The sequence below is a fragment of the Dermacentor variabilis genome, unplaced genomic scaffold (assembly GCF_050947875.1).
Source record: "Dermacentor variabilis isolate Ectoservices unplaced genomic scaffold, ASM5094787v1 scaffold_12, whole genome shotgun sequence".
NCBI lineage: Eukaryota > Metazoa > Arthropoda > Arachnida > Ixodida > Ixodidae > Dermacentor > Dermacentor variabilis.
In genome coordinates this window covers 17344792-17367627 of record NW_027460280.1, presented here as the reverse complement: position 1 = coordinate 17367627, position 22836 = coordinate 17344792, and the positions used below count along the sequence as shown (strand labels likewise).

The window sequence follows — 22836 nt, the reverse complement described above, 5'->3', positions numbered from 1 at the left end:
CCACTTACAGAAGAGGCTAGTAGGTATGCGGCGTTCATTTCACCAATGGGAACATTCCGTCCTAAAGTGTTGAGTTTTGGTTTGAAGAACGCGCCATACTGTTTTTCAAGTCTCATGGATAAAGTGTTGCGGGGACAGCAAGAATTCGCTTTACCGTATCTAGACGACGTAGCGATATTCTCCGCATCCTGGTCTGAGCATATGACACACTTGCGGGCAGTGCTAACCCGCCTGCGCGAAGCAGGCTTGACAGTAAAGGCTCCTAAGTGCCAGTTAGCACAGGCCGAGGTTGTCTACCTCGGTCACGTGATTGGTCAGGGTCGTCGCCGCCCCTCTGAAATAAAAGTGGCCGCTGTGCGAGACTTTCCGCAACCGCGCACAAAGACCGATATTCGGTCGTTCTTAGGTGTCGCCGGCTACTATCAGAGGTACATCCCTAGGTACTCTGATATCGCGGCTCCCCTGACGGATGCTCTAAGAAAGACAGAGCCTCAAACAGTCGTCTGGGACGAGACAAAGGAAAGAGCTTTTAGCGCCCTAAAGAGTGCCCTAACAAGCCAGCCTGTGCTACGATCGCCAGACTATACAAAAGGGTTCATTGTTCAGTGCGATGCTAGTGAGCGAGGCATGGGCGTTGTACTGTGCCAACGGGAAAATGGAGAAGTAGAACACCCCGTCCTGTATGCTAGTCGTAAGCTGACCAGTCGTGTGCAGGCGTATAGCGCCACCGAGAAAGAGTGTGCATGTCTCGTGTGGGCCGTTCAGAAATTGTCATGCTATCTAGCCGGCTCGGGGTTTATCATTGAGACAGATCACTGCCCTCTCCAATGGCTGCAGACCATCTCTCCCAAAAATGGCCGCCTCCTGCGCTGGAGCCTCGCTTTACAACAATATTCCTTTGAGGTGCGTTACAAAAAGGGGAGTCTCAACGGTAACGCCGATGGCTTAAGTCGAAGCCCCTAACGTAGGAATCAGCCTCAAAATTGTTTGTTACTGATGTTTTTCTTCCTGAGGCAGGATTTTTTTTAACATATTGCTTTTGTTTAGTGTTTCAAAGTGATGATATGCTTTCTAGTGCAATTTTTCAATTTGTGGACGCGTTCTGAGTGATGCTAGACTACTGTAAGGAACTAGGCAGTGGTATAAAAAGGGGAAAGAGCCTGGCAGGGCTTAGTGAGGGTTGTGCCGTGCTTGCTGACTGAGCGGTTGAGTTTTCAGCGTAGTTCTAACGCTTGCCGGGAACGAGAACAAAAATGTGAACTCTCCCGAAGTCACTTTGCAGTGTCCCGTGCGAACCTGAACGAGAGAACGAGGCCTTCTCTGTGCGCTGCGCTCAAGAAACGTCAAGGGACGCCCGACTTCGGTTATGAGCATCATCGAGCGACATCCCTCCGGACAGCGGATGCAGTCCCCTGTCCATCGGGATCTCCTTTCCCCGGCGGGGCGGTCTGTTGCGTTTCGCCTGCGACACGTGGTTTTGCCGGCGCGACGGCGGCGGGGCGGCGGACATTTTGGCCCGACCGTCGTCACCGCAACACTCATCGCCAGGTGTTTCCAGGCGCGTCTGCGGCGATGCGACCGCCTAGGGATTTCGTTCCAGTCATTGTGCCCGAAACAGGCGAGGCCAAAGCAGGGATCTCCTTCCAGTTATTGGGCCCGAAACAGGCGATGCCAAAGCAGGGATCTCGTTCCAGTCATTGTGCCCGAAACAGGCGATGCCAAAGCAGGGACCATCTTCTCGTTACAGTCATTGTGTCCGACCGGCAGCGCCACGACAGTATGCTGCGCAGCGCCACGACAGTGTGCTGCGCAGCGCCACGACCAGGTGCTACGAGATCGTGCGCAGCGCCACGACATGGTGCTACGGCATCGCTACGACAGTGTGCGTCACCATTAGCCCATTGTACATTCACGTGCTCGTCTTTTGAGGGGTTCCTTCTTGCCCTCAACTGCGAGAGTATAAAAACAGCTGCCCCCGGACGCCAGGGGGGGGCTCCGATTTCTTCTGCTGAGTGAAGTGCTCTCCCGTCTCTCTACTTCGGTCAAACCTGACCGCCAACTCTTTGCGATGTTAAAATAAACAAGTTGTTTCGTTGTTACCAGTCGACTCATGCTTTGCCGGGACCTTCGGATGCTTCGAGTTGTACCCCAGGCCGCCAGGCCAACGCTACCCTTGGGGCTTGCGACCCAGGTACAACCACGGGCGTCAGCGCCGAGTTCCCAACAGATCGTACCAGCGGTCCGGTCCAAACACTTCCAACGGCATGGAAAGAAGCCATTGTGGTCCCTGTTTTGAAAGAAGGGAAAGACCCTTCTTCAGTGGCAAGTTACCACCCGATAGCCCTCACAAGCTGCATGTGTAAGGTATTTGAAAAAATGATAAATCGGCGACTCATCCATTTCCTTGAACAAAACAAAATGCTTGATCCCTTTCAGTGTGGCTTCCGAGAAGGGCGCTGCACAACCGACCATCTTGTACGTATTGAAGGACATATTCGTGACGCGCTTGTACACAAACAGTTCCTCTTATCGATATTCCTCGATATGGAAAAGGCGTATGACACAACGTGGCGATACGGCATCTTGCGAGACTTATCGGAAATGGGCATTCATGATAATATGCTCAACGTAATAAAAAGCTACTTGTCCAATCGTACCTTCCGGATGAAAGTCGGCAATGTGCTGTCACGTCCTTTTACACAAGAAACTGGTGTACCCCAGGGAGGCGTGCTCAGTTGCACACTTTTTATTGTTAAAATGACAACGCTTCGTGCGTCCTTACCACCAGCCATTTTGTATTCCGTCTATGTGGACGACATTCAAATAGGCTTCAAATCCTGTAACCTCGCAGTATGCGAGAGACAGGTACAGCATGGTTTGAACAAGGTGTCAGGGTGGGCAGAGAAAAATGGTTTTAAAATCAATCCTCAAAAAAGTTCTTGTGTCCTGTTTACAAGGAAGAGAGGCCTAGTTCCGGATCCTTGCTTACAAATGTGTGGACAACAGATTCCTGTAAACAAAGAGCACAAATTTCTAGGTATTATACTCGACAATAGACTCACTTTCGTCCCACACATTAAACAACTCAAAGAAAAGTGTCTGAAAACAATGAACCTAATGAAACTTCTATCCCAGACTACGTGGGGTAGTGTCAGGACGTGCCTAATAAATCTGTATAAGAGCCTCATCCGGTCACGATTAGATTATGGTGCCGTGGTATATAACTCTACCGCCCCAAGCGCGCTAAAGATGCTAGACCCGGTTCACCATCTAGGCATCCGTTTAGCCACGGGCGCTTTCAGAACAAGCCCAATTGAAAGCTTATATGCCGAATCGAATGAATGGTCTCTCCACCTACAGAGATCATACAACAGCTTTACATATTTCCTTAAAGTACGCTCTAATCCTGAACACCCATGTTTTGATACCGTTACCGATATTACGTGCGCTACACTTTTCAGCAACCGTCCCTCCATAAGACAGCCTTTTTCGCTGCGTGTGAAGGAGCTTAGCAATGAAATGCATGTCCCACTCCTCGAGCATCGCTTAATGCACACAATCAAGCTCTTACCTCCTTGGGAGTGGAAGGTGATACAATGTGACATATCCTTTATAAAAGTTACAAAGCACGCTCCTGAGGCCGAAATCAGAATGCCTTTCCTAGAACTCCAGCACAAGCATTCCTGTGCAGAGTTCTACACAGACGCTTCGAAGTCAAATGCCGGGGTTTCCTATGCAGCCGTCGGCCCATCCTTCTCGGAATCCGACGTACTGCATCCGGAAACAAGCATATTTACGGCTGAGGCCTACGCATTACTCCCTGCTGTGAAGCATATAAGAAAATCAAAACTTCCAAAAGCAGCGATCTATACAGACTCCCTAAGCGTCGTGAAGGCCTTGATGTCAGTCTACACACAAAAACATCCTGTACTTAGTGAACTCTACACCGTCTTGTGTAAAGCGTACATATCTAATCAGCGTATCATTATATGCTGAGTGCCTGGCCACAGGAGCATTGAGGGTAACGTTCTGGCGGACGAGATGGCCACGTCAATCGCATCGCAAACTGTTAAGCCTACCGCTGCGGTGCCTGTCACAGATCTGAGGCCTTTCTTGCGAAGGAGAATGCGGGACCACTGGCAACGCATGTGGGACGCGGAAACGAATAATAAGCTCCACCTGATAAAACCACAGTTAGGATTCTGGCCCTCTACTACAAAATCGCGCCGAACAGATGTCCTATTCTGTCGTCTCAGAATAGGACACACGTTTGGCACCCATAATTATCTGCTTACTGGAAGTGAACCTCCAACCTGTGGTAGATGCGGGGAGAGGCTGACCGTGCTCCACGTCCTTCTGGAGTGTCGGGAAGCCGAATCTGAAAGAATGAAACATTTTTCCTTAGCTTACAGACAGCACATCCCTCTTCATCCAGTAATGTTCCTCGGCCCAGAACCGCTTTTTAACACAGACACAGTCCTAGGTTTTCTGAGAGATGTGGTCCTACATGTTATTAGCCCCATGCATTCCTAGCGCTTCCTCTCTTTAGAGGATGCCGCTGGGATAGTTGTACGGTATAGCACATGCCTCCAGACCCTTGTGTTTCAAGGGCTCTAAGGAGGCAGTAGTGCTCTAGCATTTATTATAATCTGATATATTTTACCTATTGTATCATTCTTTTTAAGTGCATCGAAATGTTCATAGTACAGGTCATATGTCATCGCCATAATTTTATTACACAGATTTTACGCACTGTAGAGCGTATATTTTAAGGCCCCTTTACAGCCACGTCACACCAATTTCATAGTAATCATAGTTACACTGCACACCCACTACCACAGACATGGCGCTCTTTGGCCATTCCTGGCCCTTGCGCCATAAAACCCCATACATCATCAACTTGGAAATCACTGCCAGTTCTAAGCTGTACGGTTAGAGGCTTTCATACATTGGCGTTTGTTAATCAGATCTTTCGTCTCCTGCGAAAGCTTACTGGTATCCTGTCTAACGAGGTTACCACCGACTTCTATTGAACACTCCTTAGTGATGCCCATAAGACTGTCGTTCATAAGAATAAGGTCCTCTTCCTGAGTTAAAGCGGAATACCTGTTCTGTAGCTTGATCCGGAATTACTCTATTTTCCCTCTTACCGTTAACTCATTGATCGGCTTCTATGTACCAGTTTCTTCCATTCCCTCCTCAAGTCTAGCCTAATTCGAGATCTTACCATCCTATGGTCACTGCGGCACACCTTGCCGCGCACGTTCACATCTTTTATGATGCCAGGCTTAGCGCAGAGTATGAAGTCTATTTCATTTCTAGTCTCACAATTCGGTATCCTCCCCGTCCACTATCAGTTATCCCGCTTGTGGAAGAAAGAATTCATTATCCGCAAATTATTCTGTTCTGCAAACTCTACTAATAACTCTCCCCTGCTATTCCTAGAACCTATGCCATATTCCCCCCCACTGACTTGTCTCCAGCCTTCTTCTTGCCTAACCTGGCAATTGAATTCACCCATCAGTATAGTGTATTTTGTTTTGACTTTACCCAGCGCCGATTCCATGTCTTCATGGAAGCTTTCGACTGCCCGTTCAGCATGACTGGAAGTAGGCACGTACACACACACACACACACACATGTGTATATATATATATATATATATATATATATATATATATATATATATATATATATATATACATATATATATATATATATATATATATATATATAATATCCGTTGCACTTGAAGAAACTTTGTGCGACGTCGACGAATTGACGGCTTTGTATGACTCCAAGACCTCGTAGTAAGAGACTGTTTCATTTTGGAGCCTCAGTCCTCTCGCACCATCCGGAATCTGGTGTAATCTTCATTCCGCAAACTTGTTTTATACTTCGTTATCGCTAATACTGCTTCGCATTTCCGCTGAAGTTGTGGCACGTCTCGCTCTCTCTCTTTCTCTCTCTTTTGTTTTGTGCCCGAGTATAAGCATTGCTCCGCATGACTGCTGTCGATTCTGATTTCGAGTGAATCCGACTAGGCCTCTTTGCTGTTACTGAGTAAATTGTACAGGGTGCCCCAACTGCCGAAGGCGTCACGAAGTCAGTAGGTTTCTTTTTTCAGGAACAAAAAAGCATGCAAAGCAACTTTAATCGTGGTGAACATACAACAACATATTCTTTCTCTATGCATAGGCTATCCATGCCTCTAGAAATAATGATTAATTGGCTACCTCCTTGTCTTTCAAAAATTTAATAAACGAATTGTCCTCTTTATATATTTAAGTATATTGTGTATGCTCATGGTGTTTACAGTGGAAAGTTAAAGCAATGTTGAAGTGAAAAATTACGGATGAGGCAGCCGCCGCTGGTGCTTCTAATACGCTTGTGCTCATATTTTCAGGATTCGGAGAAGTAAAGTGAAAGTATTAAGAAAAAGCCGTGCACATCCGCGCCAACAATGATGGAGTAAGGTATTAGCCACAATAAAATTGTAAGTAAGAAGCTTGAGGCAAGTGAAAAGAAACTTCAAACGATGTGGGTGAAAAAACTCTGGTTATGACATTTTAGGTGTGTGTGTGCGGAGGGGAGGGGGGAGGCTTCGGCATCGCTGGGGGGGAGGGCTCTGATTAGTTCAATTCCTTTTGGTATATATTATGTGAAAATGGCTTATAAAAGTTCTTATCTTTTTCTTTCTATTTATCTGCGTGGGGGTATGGTGTAATATTGTTTCATTGTTTATATGTGTATATGAGGTAACAATGTTTACAAAAACATGTAGTTTCTAATTCTAAGGTATCACGTCGTACTTCATTATACGCATTCTGCATGCTGTCTGTCCATGTTGTTTGTCACTGTTTTTTTCTCGCCGTGTTTTTTTTCTCTTCTTCGTAAGAATTACGCAAAAGCGGTATATACACATCAAACTATGTATTTATGCAATGTATCAGTGTGCGTGTGTTTCAATGCCAAGGGTTGGGGGAAGAAGTTATGTCAAACTGCTACATAACAGTTTTTTATTCCTGTCCTCGCATTCATTAGATGCTGAGGCTGTAATGAATGCCAACGAAATTGATTTTATTTATATAGTATGATGTACATTTATGTTTCGTGCTTGGCTATATAGTTACAAGAGAACGAGGATACGTGATCGCCAGTCAGCCTCTGGAGTCCGTGCAGGAATACGTTTATCTAGGTCAATTACTCGCAGGGAACTCCGATCATGAGAAGAACATTTGCAGAATAAAAATTTGTTGGAGTCAATTCGGCAGACATTGCCAGATCCTGACTGAGAGCTTAGCGCTGTTGTTGAAAGTGCACAATGATTGCATTCTCTCGGTGCTAACGATTATGATGCTCCCCAGAGCGAAATCTGAGACGTGTTTTCATTTCGCCTTATATTGGCTGGAGCGGACAATCTGTCTCACGTGGCACATTGTGGAGCCAAGCGTGGCGCGACTACCTCGCTAATCGGGAGATGGCGAGAGGCAGCGCGACGGTGTCGCGTGGGTGCGATGCACAGCAGCGGCTGCAGAGAGACCTCCGCTCATGCAGTGCTTTGTTTCCGTATATGGCATTGGTTGTGGTATTGGTAAGAGTAGTGTACTAAAGTGACCTGTCGGATTGCTGTGATCGCGTAGCTTTCAGAAGCCGTGACACCTTCCATGGGAATAAATTGCGTTGTTTAACGTACCTAAAGTGAAGCGTGTGATGACGGCCGCCGTATCAATTTTCACGACCTAGCTAGAAGTGTGTCTTTCCGTTTGGCATCCATCAAAAAGCGGCCGCCACGGCGCCAAGTCGAACCCGTGCCTTCGTGTTCTGCCACCGCGATGACCAACACTTTCGGAAGGAATTGAAAGTTGGGACGACATCCGTTTGGGTTCGCGCTTCTCCGATAGCTTCAGGTCCAGCTGAGATCGTTACGATGGCTTCAATCGGTTCCCAGCTTTCTCGACTGCTAAGTCGAGTTCCGAGAGGCTCGAAAAGAAAAAAAGAAACCGAAGCTGCTTTCCTTTATCGCGAGTTTCCAACAGGTCCCAATAAAAGAGGACATAATTGGTGACTTGTTGCGTGTTCGAGGTGTTTTGCCACAATAATGTAGATGCGTAGTCGGCAGCTATGAAATTCAGCAAAATAAGTAAGACAAAACACTTTTCTGTCGATAATTCCTCAAAATTGCTCACGCTTGTTGTGGGTATAGTCTTACAGAAAATAAAGCAATATATTTCACCTACCGCTTAACTGCGCATGTACTGCGTAGTCGCTATTGCCAGCAGCTCTAAAAGCACCGGCGGTATTCTTTCGCAAAAGTTAGCAGCCACACTTGACCCAACTTTACGAATACTTTCCGCATCGTGGCCCAGTCCCGGCTGCAGTGTGCGGCAGCCGCGGTTCCCGATTCTGCCGACGCCGATCCATCGATCTACGGCTGAAATATTTAGAGGAGACAAATAAACAGCGTACAGTGAAATTATTTTAAAATTTATGATATGGTAACTGAGGTGCAAACCAAACCAAAGCAAAAACCAATTGTCCTGCATAAAAATTGTTTAAACTTGTGAAAGTCTAATGAAAACAAACAGATACGTACGGAGTGTGTACACAGAAATCTGTACACATCATGTGATATTTTCTTGCGGTATACTGCTTAACTGGTACACTGGGATACTGGCGTGTGAGTGGAGATTGGACGAAAACAACTTTTTAGCATTGCTTCACGATGCACACGTTCCATCATTGCTTTGGCGACATTGCTCGCGATAGCTGATCTACAAGCACACGGGAATGCCACCTGAAAGCTGTAGAAATAGCCTGTGACTACATGTATTACCCATTATTAATATTATAGTCAATCGCCGCAGAACAAACGCAACGCTGCGTGCGACTTTGCAGACTTGCCGCCCGTCTGCGCTTTGCCGTCCACGAATCGCCACTCGCGCTGCCGAAGCAATAGGTGGAGCACACGGTGTAGCACACGTACGGGACGCTGCACGAGCGCGGCAGAGGCCCCGAGCTTCCTCCGCAGCGTCCGCGGTGTACACAAAGCCCGCCGTACGTGTGCTGTGCGGCGAACACGGTAGGCTTATGCCGCATACCAACGTCAATTGGACCAGGAGCAAAGCGCGCGCGGTCCACAAGCTTTCTACGCGGGTGCTGTGCTCTCTCGCATCATTTACGATGGTGGCGGGAACGCAATCGTGCTGTCAGCATTCTGCAAAAGGTCTATACTTGCATGTTACGTTCATAATTTCGCCACGTAATGTCACGTATCTAATTCGTTACATTGTTACGATAGAACCCCGTTTAGAGGTAATTATCAATCACGTAAACGGCCAAGGTATATTGAATGTTCTTGATTCCTCAGGATGGTTTCGGTGGGCTTAGCATGGTTTGGGCTTCCCCCATTTTCTGTACCATGCTATTGAACGCTTCGCCCTAAGTGCAAAGCAAGTTTAAAATATTGCCAGTCAGACTGAAAAAAAAGGATGTCTCGGTGCGCCCCTGCATTCACTAAAAAAGGGCAATCAGAATTATTTCTGAATCGATGTACCCTGTTACTTCTCGCGACATCGCAAACAAGGCAGATTATTTTGACAGCAGTGGTGGCCCACGCATTGCATGGACTTAATGTGAGTTGTCGAGATTGCGACCACACGTGAGTTCGTGTTGAAGTCTCGCCGAGTGCAGGAGAAGGCGAGTGTCATTGGGGGGGTTCTACTAATTTAAGCAAATCATGAATCATGGCAAATCATGACTCACATCGACATTACGAATGCAAAAAAAATATTCATATCTTTTTCAAAGCCAAGTGCAAAAAACTATTCCTATAGAAATGAAAAATTGAAATACTAGATTTTTAAATATTTTTGTCTAATCACCAAATAAAATTATCTATTGTATAGCTGCTGCTCTGTAGAGTCAGGGTCATTTTTTAAATTCAAGCGCTAGAACATTCTGCACCATAGAAGCCGTACTCTTCGGGGATAGAAGGTCTTGTGTTGGTGCAAACAGCAGCGTGTTCCATCAGGTTTCGGGCTGAACCTGCAGCCACCCATACTAGCAAGAATGCACGCAACAACACCGATGAAACTTGTTTCACGCCTTACTATAAAGCTGTGTTACACCTCACAGGAGTAATCCGCCAAGCAGATAGCCTCGCCGGCAAATGTACTCCATGCAATGTCGAACGAATTGCTTGAGACGGCGAATGGGCCGGCCACTCCATTCCGCGATCGCTGCTCTCCGCGCCTTCGTTATACTCGCTCTATTCGCTGCGTGTACTACTGCCACAAGTGGAATCTTCGCTTGCCAGTCACTGTGCCAAAACATCGTTCTGGCTCTGATTCTCACTAAGACCAGCGCAGCTCCCCTGCGATGCCTCCTTTCAAGGTACGAATGACGGCCATCACGGCTCTACTTCAGTCACACTTGGACCTTTCTTGGACAATATCCCCCCCCCCCTTTTTTTTAAGCAAACGCATCTGAACGTCAAATTGGGTTACGCGTAGGCTACGGATGGTATTTAGTTATTTATCTATTTATTTATGGCTTCGTGGAACTTTCTCTATTGCTGCGCTGTGACTTCCTTTGGTGTATTCTTGTTAATGGAATATAGCATAATAGAATTCGCAATCGTGCTATTTACACTTGTTGCAATAATGAACATACTAACAGCGACAAGCAAGAACATCTGATTATAGTAAATGTCGCACCAATGCTTTGCACATCACATTGAAAAGTTTTGCAAAGGAGGGCGAGACAGCACCGCAAGAGAAATAATACGTAACAAGTGCTGCAACTACAGGAACCACTTCAACCGAACGCTCTTCGAAGCCTGGCATTGCTCACTGATTAGCATTATTTAATCACAAACTATCTTCTGCCACTACCATCTCCAGCCCCAATGCACCTAATTGCAGACGCTGCGCTGCGACTACGCCTGGCGAAAGAAAATTTGCGCTAGCTCAACAATAGGAATAACATCTCGCATACACCTAAATGTGAAGCAGGTGTGGAAAGTGCTTATATACCGCGTGTCCCACCTAATGTTAGCTAAGCTTTACAGTTAAAAACCAGATTTAAAAAAATACGATGAAACGTACGCTTCTAAGACATACGGTGTTCAGTCGTCAAACGTGCATCGTGCGTTTCAAGTTTTTTTTTTTTTTGAACAGCTTGCTTAACCTTAGCAGGGACACCCCGCAGCATTATTGTGCAGACGTTGGTCATCTGTTCAAGGACACAAAAAAAACTGTTTTGTAGAACTCCATGGGGAAACTGGGAAACTATTACTGCATGGCAGGTAAATGCGTTGCCCACTTGAAATGTTTAACTTATATATTCGCGTTAGGGGAGGTAGGCGGCAGCTCAAGTTACCGCGTGGGCAATACATCGCATGGCGTACACAGACTTCGCTTTATTATTGTTTCAACCGCGTTCCTTGGCCTAGTAATACCATGAAGGAACTTCCTTAAAATTTCGGGGAGCAGCCTTGTATATCCCAAAGGTATATCCCAGAGTATATCCCAAAGGTAACGCCGGAAGAAGTAAAGAAAGCCCTGGGAGATATGCAAAGGGGGAAGGCAGCTGGGGAGGATCAGGTAACAACAGATTTGTTGAAGGATGGTGGACAGATTGTTCTAGAGAAACTGGCCACCCTGTATACGCAATGCCTCATGACCTCGAGCGTACCGGAATCTTGGAAGAACGCTAACCTAATCCTAATCCATAAGAAAGGGGACGCCAAAGACTTGAAAAATTATAGACCGATCAGCTTACTGTCCGTTGCCTACAAACTATTTACTAAGCTAATCGCAAATAGAATCAGGAACACCTTAGACTTCTGTCAAGCAAAGGACCAGGCAGGATTCCGTAAAGGCTACTCAACAATAGATCATATTCACACTATCAATCAGGTGATAGAGAAATGTGCGGAATATAACCAACCCCTATATATAGCTTTCATTGATTACGAGAAAGCGTTTGATTCTGTCGAAACCTCAGCAGTCATAGAGGCATTACGGAATCAGGGTGTAGACGAGCCGTATGTAAAAATACTGAAAGATATCTATAGCGGCTCCACAGCCACCGTAGTCCTCCATAAAGCAAGCAACAAAATCCCAATAAAGAAAGGCGTCAGGCAGGGAGATACGATATCTCCAATGCTATTCACAGCGTGTTTACAGGAGGTATTCAGAGACCTGGATTGGGAAGAATTGGGGATAAAAGTTAATGGAGAATACCTTAGTAACTTGCGATTCGCTGATGATATTGCCTTGCTTAGTAACTCAGGGGACCAATTGCAATGCATGCTCACTGACCTGGAGAGGCAAAGCAGAAGAGTGGCTCTAAAAATTAATCTGCAGAAAACTAAAGTAATACTTAACACTCTCGGAAGAGAACAGCAATTTACAATAGGCAGCGAGTGACTGGAAGTCGTAAGGGAATACATCTACTTAGGGCAGGTAGTGACGGCGGACCCGGATCATGAGACGGAAATAATCAGAAGAATAAGAATGGGCTGGGGTGCGTTTGGCAGGCATTCTCAGATCATGAACAGCAGATTGTCATTATCCCTCAAGAGAAAAGTATATAATAGCTGTGTCTTACCAGTACTCACTTTCGGGGCAGAAACCTAGAGGCTTACGAAAAGGGTTCTACTCAAATTGAGGACGACGCAATGAGCTATGGAAAGAAGAATGATAGGTGTAACGTTAAGGGATAAGAAAAGAGCAGATTGGGTGAGGGAACAAACGCGAGTTAATGACATCTTAGTTGAAATCAAGAAAAAGAAATGGGCATGGGCAGGACATGTAATGAGCAGGGAAGATAACCGATGGTCATTAAGGGTTACGGACTGGATCCCAAGGGAAGGGAAGCGTAGCAGGGGGCGGCAGAAAGTTAGGTGGGCGGATGAGATTAAGAAGTTTGCAGGCATGGCCTGGCCACAATTAGTACGTGACCGGGGTTGTTGGAGAAGTATGGGAGAGGCCTTTGCCCTGCAGTCGGCGTAACCAGGCTGATGATGATGATGATGATATTGCGTTTCGGTCGGTCACTGTAATAATTGCGAAGGGTCCCTTCAACCAAGTTCAAGCAAACAACAGGTAGTCTTTCGACTGAAATTGTAGGTCTTCGTGTCATACCAGTGGTAGGCACCTATGCAAATTAGATCGGCGCCGGTGTTTGTGGCAACATTGAAAACCTACTGCGCAGGCTTATGGTGATGTAGCAGATGAGCAGGGACCAACCTGAAGAGGACCTTGAATTATGGATCATGGACAGCACATTCTATATGTAGTTTTTGGACGATATGCATGAAGCTGTCCGGCATGCTGATATTTCATTTCATGTTTTGCAGCGTGGTCACACAAATATAGATAAATAAATAAATAAATAAATAAGCATCACTTCGGGCCCAGATACTGGAGACCTTTCACGAGGATCCCAGTGCCGGTCCCTTTGGATTCATAAAATCTATGCGCGAATTCGCAACCGCTTCTCTTGGCCTGGACTTGCAACCAGCGTAGCGAAATACGTGGCTTCCTGTTCGCTCTGCCAACACCGCAAACGACTGACCTAACCTCCAGCTGGACTGCTCCAACTAGTTCCGTGTCTTGAAGCTCCTATCGTAGTCGTTGGTATCGACCTCTATGGACTGCTACCCTTATCCACTGGCGCTAAACGATGGATCGTCACAGCTGTAGACACCTTGACACGGTACGCTGAAACAGCCGTACTATCTTCGGGATCTCCAGAGGAGGTTTTTTTGCCGTAAAAGGAGGAAGCCATCCTTTTACGGCACGGAGCGCACGTGTCGTTTTGAGTGACCGCGGCAGGACCTTCTTGTCTAAACTACTCGACAATGTTCTCCGCGCGTCCAATACCATCCATAATATGACTTCCAGCTGCCCCATTCAAACTAATGGTCTCACAGAGCGTTTTCATCGCACGCTGTCCGACATGATGTCAATGAACATCAACCCTGACCACACCAATTGGGATGTCATTCTACCATTCGTAACTTTCGTATAAAAAGCGGCCGTCCAACGCACTGCGGCATACTCGCCCTTTTTCTTTGTGTATCGTCGTCAACAGACCACAATCCTCGACGTTTCTTTCCTCGGTGTCCCCGCGCACTCGTCCACATCTATGTGTGAGCAGTTCGTTTCGCGTATTGCCCGGTGTCGCCAGCGTGGCCGCCTCAACACCGACGCCAGTCAACATGACCGCAAAACTCGATATGGTGCATCTCAACGTGTCGTTTCCTTCCACCCTGGAGACGAAGTGTTACTGTGTACCCTAGTTCGCGCTCCTGGCTTGTGCGAGAAATTTCACTCCCGTTTCACCGGGCGCTACATTGTTCGGAAACATTCTTCACCAGTTAACTATCGGGTCACTCCAGTTATTCCGCCTTTGGACGGCCACTAGCGTGCCACAAAGATTGTCAATGTTTCGCTTTCAAAGCGTTTCATACGGCGTTTGCTGCCATAACCACCGGCCAGGTAGGCCGGTGGTTATGGCACGGGGCAAATTGTGAGAGCATTACATTACCCTTTCATCTTCATCTCTATATATTCATCATCATGAGCAGCGTCATCTTCTTCAGCGCACGACCTGCGAAATACATCGTCGAGGCTTCACAGCTGTCTCGCAAGATATATACAAAACTTCAGAGCAGGCCGGTGGCCGTTCACCAACGACTACTAACCCATCGCTCTTACGCATCGCAGGCCTTCCTGACAAGACAAAGCTACCGGCAACAGCCCAAAACAGTGGCGGAGTACAAGGCTCACCAACTGCACGCACGCGCATTACCATTTGCTTCCCAGCACGTGCCATCATTGACTACAGCATACCTACCACGGGATTTATCACGGTATATCTACGCAACGGGGGGCGTTTCCGACGCCTACAAAACTGCACCGACACCGACGGAACCCACTTCAGAGCAGGCTGGGGGCCGTTCTGCAACGATTGCTAACCCATCGCATTTATGCATAGCAGGCCTTCCTGACAAGACATAGCTATCGGCAACAGCCCGAAACAGTGGCGGAGTAAAACCCTCACCGACTGCAGGCACGTGCACTACCGCTTGCTTCTGAGCACGTGCCATCATCCACTACAGCATATCTACCACGGGATTGATCATGGCATATCTACGCAATGGGGGGCGTTTCCGACGCCTATAAAACTTCCCCGACACCGAGGGAACCCAGTTCCGAGTAGGGTGGTGGCCGTTCTGCAACTACAACTAACCCATCGCATTTACGCATCGCAGGCCTTCCTGACAAGACATAGCTAACGGCAACAGCCCGAAACAGGGGCGGAGTAAAAGGCTCACCGACTGCACGCACGTGCACTACCGCTTGCTTCTCAGCACGTGCCATCATCGACTACAGCATATCTACCACGGGATTGATCACAGCATATCTACGTAATGGGGGGGGGGCGTTTGCGACGCCTATAGAACTTCCCCGACACCGAGGGAACCCACTTCCGAGCAGGCTGGTGGCCGTTCTGCAGCGACTGCTAACCCATCGCATTTACGCTTCGCAGGCCTTCCTGACGAGACATAGCTACCGGCAAGAGCCCGAAACAGTGGCGGAGTAAAAGGCTCACCGACTGCACGCACGTGCACTGTCCCTTGGTTCTCAGCACGTACCATCATCGAGTACAGCATATCTACCACGGGATTGATAACCGCATATCTACGCAATGGCGGGCCGCCTATAAAACTTCCCCGAAACCTAGAGAACCCACTTCAGGGCAGGCTGGTGGCCGTTCTGCAGCGACTGCTAACCCATCCCATTTACGCTTCGCAGGCCTTCCTGACAAGACATAGCTACCGGCAAGCGCCCGAAACAGTGGCGGAATAAAAGGCTCACCGACTGCACGCACGTGCACTACCGCTTGCTTCTCAGCACGTACCATCATCGAGTACAGCATATCTACCACGGGACTGATCACGGCATATCTACGCAATGGCGGGCCGCCTATAAAGCTTCCCCGACACCTAGAGAACCCACTTCAGAGCAGGCTGGTGGCCGTTCTGCAACGACTACTAACGCATCGCATTTACGCTTCGCAGGCCTTCCTGACAAGACATAGCTACCGGCAAGCGCCCGAAACAGTGGCGGAATAAAAGGCTCACCGACTGCACGCACGTGCCCTACCGCTTGCTTCTCAGCACGTACCATCATCGAGTAGAACATATCTACCACGGGTCTGATCACGGCATATCTACGCAATGGCGGGCCGCCTATAAAGCTTCCCCGACACCTAGAGAACCCACTTCAGAGCAGGCTGGTGGCCGTTCTGCAACGACTACTAACGCATCGCATTTACGCTTCGCAGGCCTTCCTGACAAGACATAGCTACCCGCAAGCGCCCGAAACAGTGGCGGAATAAAAGGCTCACCGACTGCACGCACGTGCACTACCGCTTGCTTCTCAGCACGTACCATCATCGAGTAGAACATATCTACCACGGGTCTGATCACGGCATATCTACGCAATGGCGGGCCGCCTATAGAACTTCCCCGAAAGCTAGAGAACCCACTTCAGGGCAGGCTGGTGGCCGTTCTGCAACGACTGCTAACCCATCGCATTTACGCTTCGCAGGCCTTCCTGACAAGACATAGCTACCGGCAAGCGCCCGAAACAGTGGCGGAGTAAAAGGCTCCCCGACTGCACGCACGTGCACTGCCGCTTGCTTCTCAGCACGTGCCATCATCCACTACAGCATATCTACCACGGGATTGATCATGGCATATCTACGCAATGGGGGGCGTTTCCGACGCCTATAAAACTTCCCCGACACCGAGGGAACCCAGTTCCGAGTAGGGTGGTGGCCGTTCTGCAACGACTGCTAACCCATCGCCTTTACGCATAGCAGGCCTTCCTGACAAGACATTGTATGCCTGCCGCGAAGGACGTGACAACAGCAAGATAGCCAGAACAAGAAGAACGCAGGTTTATTGGGAAGTGTTGCTTTTACAGCCGACGGAGTGATAACGGGCCGACCGTAGCGCGCATGTCAGGAACAGGCGCACAGTCATGCACGCGCCTGATACATCCTTTCTTGTAAACAAACGAAACAGACTCTTGGCATTAGTTAAGCAATTTGATTAAATGCCTCGTCATAGCGAAGGCGTTGCGGGGTTCTAGTGTTCCGGGACGATCTTCTCGGAGCTGGGGTCAACACAGAATCTGGTGTTGGCCTTCCTTCTGTGTTTGCTGTGCACTGTTGTGCCCCATCAGTCGTTCGTGACGATTCCGAAGCCTGCGATGTTGATCCGGCCGAAGAATGCATTGCAGGTAGTACCTGAGGGTTGTCGACAGGCGTGCTCGTTTCGGTTGTGTCGTCCCCGTCTTCGCTCCTTGTCTCAGCATACGGCTCATCCGTTCGTATGAGGTGTTTACGGTTGCGCCGCAGAACTTCCCCTTTTCGGTTAGCAGCTGGTAGGACCTTGGAGTTTGCGTGCCTCTTACCCTCGCTTTCCGGGACCACGTTCTCGTTCCTCGCAGCCGTACTACGTCCCGTCGAGAAAGCTTCGGCAATGGTTTGCCTTGAGCGTGCTGGCAGTGCTTTATCACCTCTGTGCAGGGTACTTCATGAAAGTCGGGAAGATTGGCTCGAAGGCGCCTCCCTTGCAACAGTTCACCAGGGAATCGCCCGTCCTCAAGTGGAGCTGAGCGATAAGCCAGTAGTCCTTGCCAGAAGTCGTCCCCGGACTCCTGGTTTTTTTTTCAAGATGCGTTTGACCATCTCCACACCTTTTTCTGCCAAGCCATTTGACTGTGGGTAATGAGGACTAGAAGTTACATGTGAAAAATCAGTTTCGTGCAAACATGGCGAAGTCATAACTCGAAAACTGAGGACCATTGTCCGTGCAAACTTCTAACGGGACGCCATATCTTGCGAAGATAGCTCTTAGTGCAGCTATCGCAGTCCTTGAGGTAGTGTCCTGGAGTTGTTGGACCTCTGGAAAGTTCGAGAAGGCATCATAAGCGACAAGATAGGAGTCTCCAGCAAAGAAAAATATATCCACTCCAACCCTGTACCACGGGCATCTGGGGACTGACCGCATCAGTAGAGGTTCTTTTGCTTGTGCATAAGCATATTTCTTACAGGTTGAACACCTTCATGTAGCGCTACAATTTCACTGTTAAGGCCTGGCCAAAAAAGAAGGCGGCGTGCCCTCTCTTTGCACTTTTGAACCCCAAGATGTCCCGCATGAATTCTGGACAAAATCTTCTTTCGCATGCTCTGGGGTACGATTACTTTGGAGCCTTTAAAAAGTACCCCATTCACAACAGTAAGTTCTTGCGCAAAAGGCTTGAGTTCACCCTCAACGGGTTGGCTCCTTGACAAACGTTCCACCACTACCTGCAGGTAGCTGTCACGCGCAGTTTCTGTCCTCAATTCGCGCTCTGTCGTTGGCGTCACCATGTAACCTAGGGACTGCACTGCGTGAATTTCCACGTCGTCTATGTTTGTGTCTTGTCTGCTGCAGTCATCAGCCGTGGATCGTGATAACACATCAGCCAGAACTAGGTTCTTTCCCGGAATGTAGCGTAAAACAATGTCATACCTAAACAGACGAAGAAAAAACTTTTGCAGCCGGGGCGGCATGCCATCAATTGCTTTTTCCGCTATCGACACGAGTGGCTTGTGGTCAGTTTCTATGAGTAGCTTTCGCCCCTGTGACGAATTGATGGAATTTTTCGCATCCGAAGCAAATGCCAAGGGCCTCCTTTTCAATCTGAACGTATCTCTGCTCTGCCTGTGTGAGAACGCTTGATGCATATGCTACGGGTCGCCAGTCATCGCTGTGACGTTGCAGCAGAGCTGCTCCTACACCGTCCTGTGAAGCACGTTATGACAACGCCGTTATACGCCCGCAGCACTGTGCTTGTCGGCTGTAGTTCATTTGATGGTAGTTTCCGATAGACTGAAAACGGCAAAAGGCTGACTAGTGATCCCGTGTCTATCTTCAACGAAATTCCCTGACCATTAACTTGAGCTGTTACAGTCCACTCATTGGTTTTTCCACCTTTACTGCAGACATCTAGGACATCAAAATCGCTCTCTTGAAGTTTGTTGACTTCATTCACTTCTGTCTACTTCCTACAGCATATAGAAAAGAGATTGACACCTTGGCACACATAGCATTTTTTTCCAAATGCTGGGCACTGCTTCGGTCTGTGCTTGCGGTTACAACGCCTGCACTGCAACTGTTCCCCGCCAACCTTGCTCTCGTTTGTGCGCCGCGAAACGGCATCGACGCAGCTGTCTGCTTTGCGCCACACCTCATTCTGTTGTGTGACTGACTCTGCAATTTTGGACATATTTTTCGCTTTCGATAACGTCAGCTCTTTCTCACGAAGCATCTTCTCCCGTAGCTCAGCGTTGTTGGTACCAAAGACAATTTGGTCTCTTACCAGTGAGTCGTGCGATGCTCCAAAGTTGCACTGCGAGGCTTGTTTCTTTAAGTCACGGAAAAATTTTTCGAACGGTTCTCCTTCCGCTTGGGTCCTCGTGCGAAACAGGTACCTTTCATGCACTTCGTTGGTCACCTCTGTGCAGTAGGCGTCGAACTTTTGTATTAAGGTCTTGTAGTAATCCTTGCTCTCGTTCGGCTCGAACTTGAAATTGTTGAATACATCGAGCGCCTCGTCGCCCGCGATGCTCAGCAGAAGTGCAGCTTTCGAAGCCTCACTTTTTGGCTGGTCCTTCACTTCCGTTGCTTGCAGGAAGAGCTCAAATTTTTGCTTGAAACGCTTCCACGATGCCGAGACCGTTCCCCGCCAGACGCAGGGGCTCCGGTGCCTGCAGCCGTTCCATGCTTCGTACTCCACGGCTGCTGAAGCTAGACCGTCGTAGCCACTTCTGACGCCATGTATGCCTGCCGCGAAGGACGTGACAACAGCAAGATAGCCAGAACAAGAAGAACGCAGGTTTATTGGGAAATGTTGCTTTTATAGCCGACCGAGTGATAACGGGCCGACCGTAGCGTGCATGTCAGGAACAGGCGCACAGTCATGAACGCGCCTGATACAGACATAGCTACCGGCAACATCCCGAAACCGTGGCGGAGTAAAAGGCTCACCGACTGCACGCACGTGCACTACCGCTTGCTTCTCAGCACGTACCATCATTGAGTACAGCATATCTACCACGCGATTGATCACGGCATATCTACGCTATGTGGGGCACTTGCGACGCCTATATAACTTCATCGACACCGAGGGAACCCACTTCGGAGCAGGCTGGTGGCCCTTCTGCAACGACTGCTAACCCATCGCCTGTACGCATAGCAGGCCTTCCTGACAAGACATAGCTACCGGCAACAGCCCGAAACCGTGGCGGAGTAAGAGGCTCACCGACTGCACGCACGTGCACTACTGCATGCTTCTCAGCACGTACCATCATTGAGTACAGCATATCTACCACGGGATTGACCATGGAATATCTACGCAATGGGGGGGGGGGGGGCGTTTGTGACGCTTATAAAACTTCCCCCACACCGAGGGAACCGACTTCCGAGCAGGCTGGTGTCCGTTCTGCAACGACTACTAACCCATCGCATTTACGCATAGCAGGCCTTCCTGACAAGACATAGCTACCGGCAACTGCCCGAAAGAGTGGCGGAGTAAAATGCTCACCTACCGCATGCACGTATACTACCGCTTGCTTCTCAGCACGTGCCATCATCGACTACAGCATATCTACCACGGGATTCATCACGGCATATCTACGCAATGGAGGCGTTTCCGACGTCTATAAAACTGCACCGACACCGAGGGAACCCACTTCAGAGCAAGCTATTTTGGATGGTTGGCGCGGGAATAAATTTTTGAAACATTGTTTTCTCGATATGCGGTTCTTTATATTAGCAGATAGTCTTCCCTTTTGAGTGAGGTACGTCTGCAACGTTCACGTTATTTGTTAGACACCTGTAGTAGCGCGCTTGAGTATCAATCCACTTTTCGGAAGTGTTCGGGCGATTTTTCTCTGAAAGTAAAACGCGTTATTTGGTGGAGCCTTATATTAAACGGCAGAATTTTAGCAAATGCTTATACCGCTATTTTAAAGCGTGTGTTGCACGGACGGGATGAAGCAAAGCGTTGGTGCGTGTCTCGCACGTGTGCGTGTCTCTCATCTACAAGACGGCAGTGACTCGATTATTGCTTACAGCGTGCGTGGAACTACTTAGAAATAAGCGCGAATCTTCTTCTAGTTTTGAGCGCGCAATTTTCGCAATACTTTTTTGGTTCCCAGGTAGAAGACCACAATGAAGCGTATGTTTGGATCTGAAGCTGCAATGTGTCATCGGCCATCAGTTCTAGAACAAACCTCGAGTTCGTGACTGAACACCGCCGCTTCGGGCAACCTGACAGCTGGTCACCCTCCGGTCGAATCTCCCGGCGACAGAGCCAGTTACGTTTCAAGAGGGCAACTGGCACTCCTTAGGTGCTTCCCACACCCTTCATCAGCTCCCGCCCAGACGACGATGGGGGAAACAAAGGAGCTGACTTCGAGGCGCCAACAACTGCCGCCCTCCGTGGAAGCGTTAACGACCGCGAAGACCAGTCTCCTGGCCCTGACAGGCTGACCGTCATGGAGAGCCCACTAAATGATGCAAGTGGTAACGCAGAGACTTCCGTAGCAACTGCCTCGACTTCAGGTTCCCAAATTGCCACCTCGTTGCTTCGTATCCAAGAGCGATCGCTCAAAATTGGAGGCGGAGTCCGGCGCAACGGTTCGGCCTCACAGGTGGGATTTTGCGAATGATTAGACAATTACGACTGACCGGGACAGTCATCAGATTCCTTAGTCTAGTCACCTAGGGACATCAACTGCTTTAAATGCGGACACCGTTGGTACAGTGGTGGGTGCCCACGTGTCCTGCTGTGTATTCAGACATGTAATGAGCTCAGGCAAATAAAATGCTCCTACATGGAGTGGGCTTTCGTGTCAATAATGTAAACTCAGTGTCAATAATGTAAACTAATCAATAATGTAAACTAGTCAGTGTCAATAATGTAAACTCAACCCTTTTCTTTCGTTCCTACTCCCGGACGCACTCATGCCTGTGCCGGGAGAATTCCTGAACTGAACGCTACCCCGAGCCACGCTAGTCGAGAAAACGCTTCAACAAAACACCGCAATTTAATGTCACAATCAAGAAAAAATGTGACATATCTTAAGTGACCATTCAGGAAGTGTTTTATCCAGCCGTCATTTTTGCTCGACGGCGGCGCCCCCTTAAAGTCTTTGAATATGCCAATATATATACCCTGTGCTGCTGCAGCACTGCCCTGTATCTTGCAAAGATGGGTAGTGAGCAGGACGATAGATGGTTTGAGTGTGGCAAATCTTTCGAACCTGATGATGACTACATGGTGTGTAATGAGTGTTTTTGCTCGTATCATTTGGGTTCTTGTTCAGGTATCTCAGAAAGAATCAAAGGGGGAATCTGCTCAAAAACAGTGGCGTTGTCCAACCTGTCGAGGGGTTCAAATTGCTGTGATTGCAGAGCTTCAAGAAAAAGTAAACTCGCTTTCAGACACTGTTGTTTCAATGGAAGAAAGTGTTCAGGTGATGTCTGAAAAGTTTGACAAATCACTCGCGGACCTTAGCCAACATGACGGATATGAAAAATGCCATTGAACAGTTTGAGGCTAACCAAAGCAATGGACAGGTTGAAAAGTTCAAGAAAGAAACCAATGAACTAGAGAAACACAACAGGAAGCTAAACCTAGAAATTCATGGCATACAAAAAACAGACCATGAAGATCTTCTTGTCAAAGTGAATGCCTGTGC

At 48.2% G+C, this 22836-nt stretch overlaps 1 long non-coding RNA gene across 1 annotated transcript; it reads right to left on the bottom strand.

The window, feature by feature from the left end:
• Nucleotides 1-16958: 16958 nt before the first annotated feature.
• On the bottom strand, nt 16959-19902 carry LOC142565832 (uncharacterized). Its single transcript, XR_012824885.1, has 2 exons — nt 19452-19902; nt 16959-17991 (listed from the first exon to the last, which is right to left on the bottom strand). It is a non-coding gene; the product is annotated as an uncharacterized LOC142565832 (long non-coding RNA).
• Nucleotides 19903-22836: the final 2934 nt, after the last annotated feature.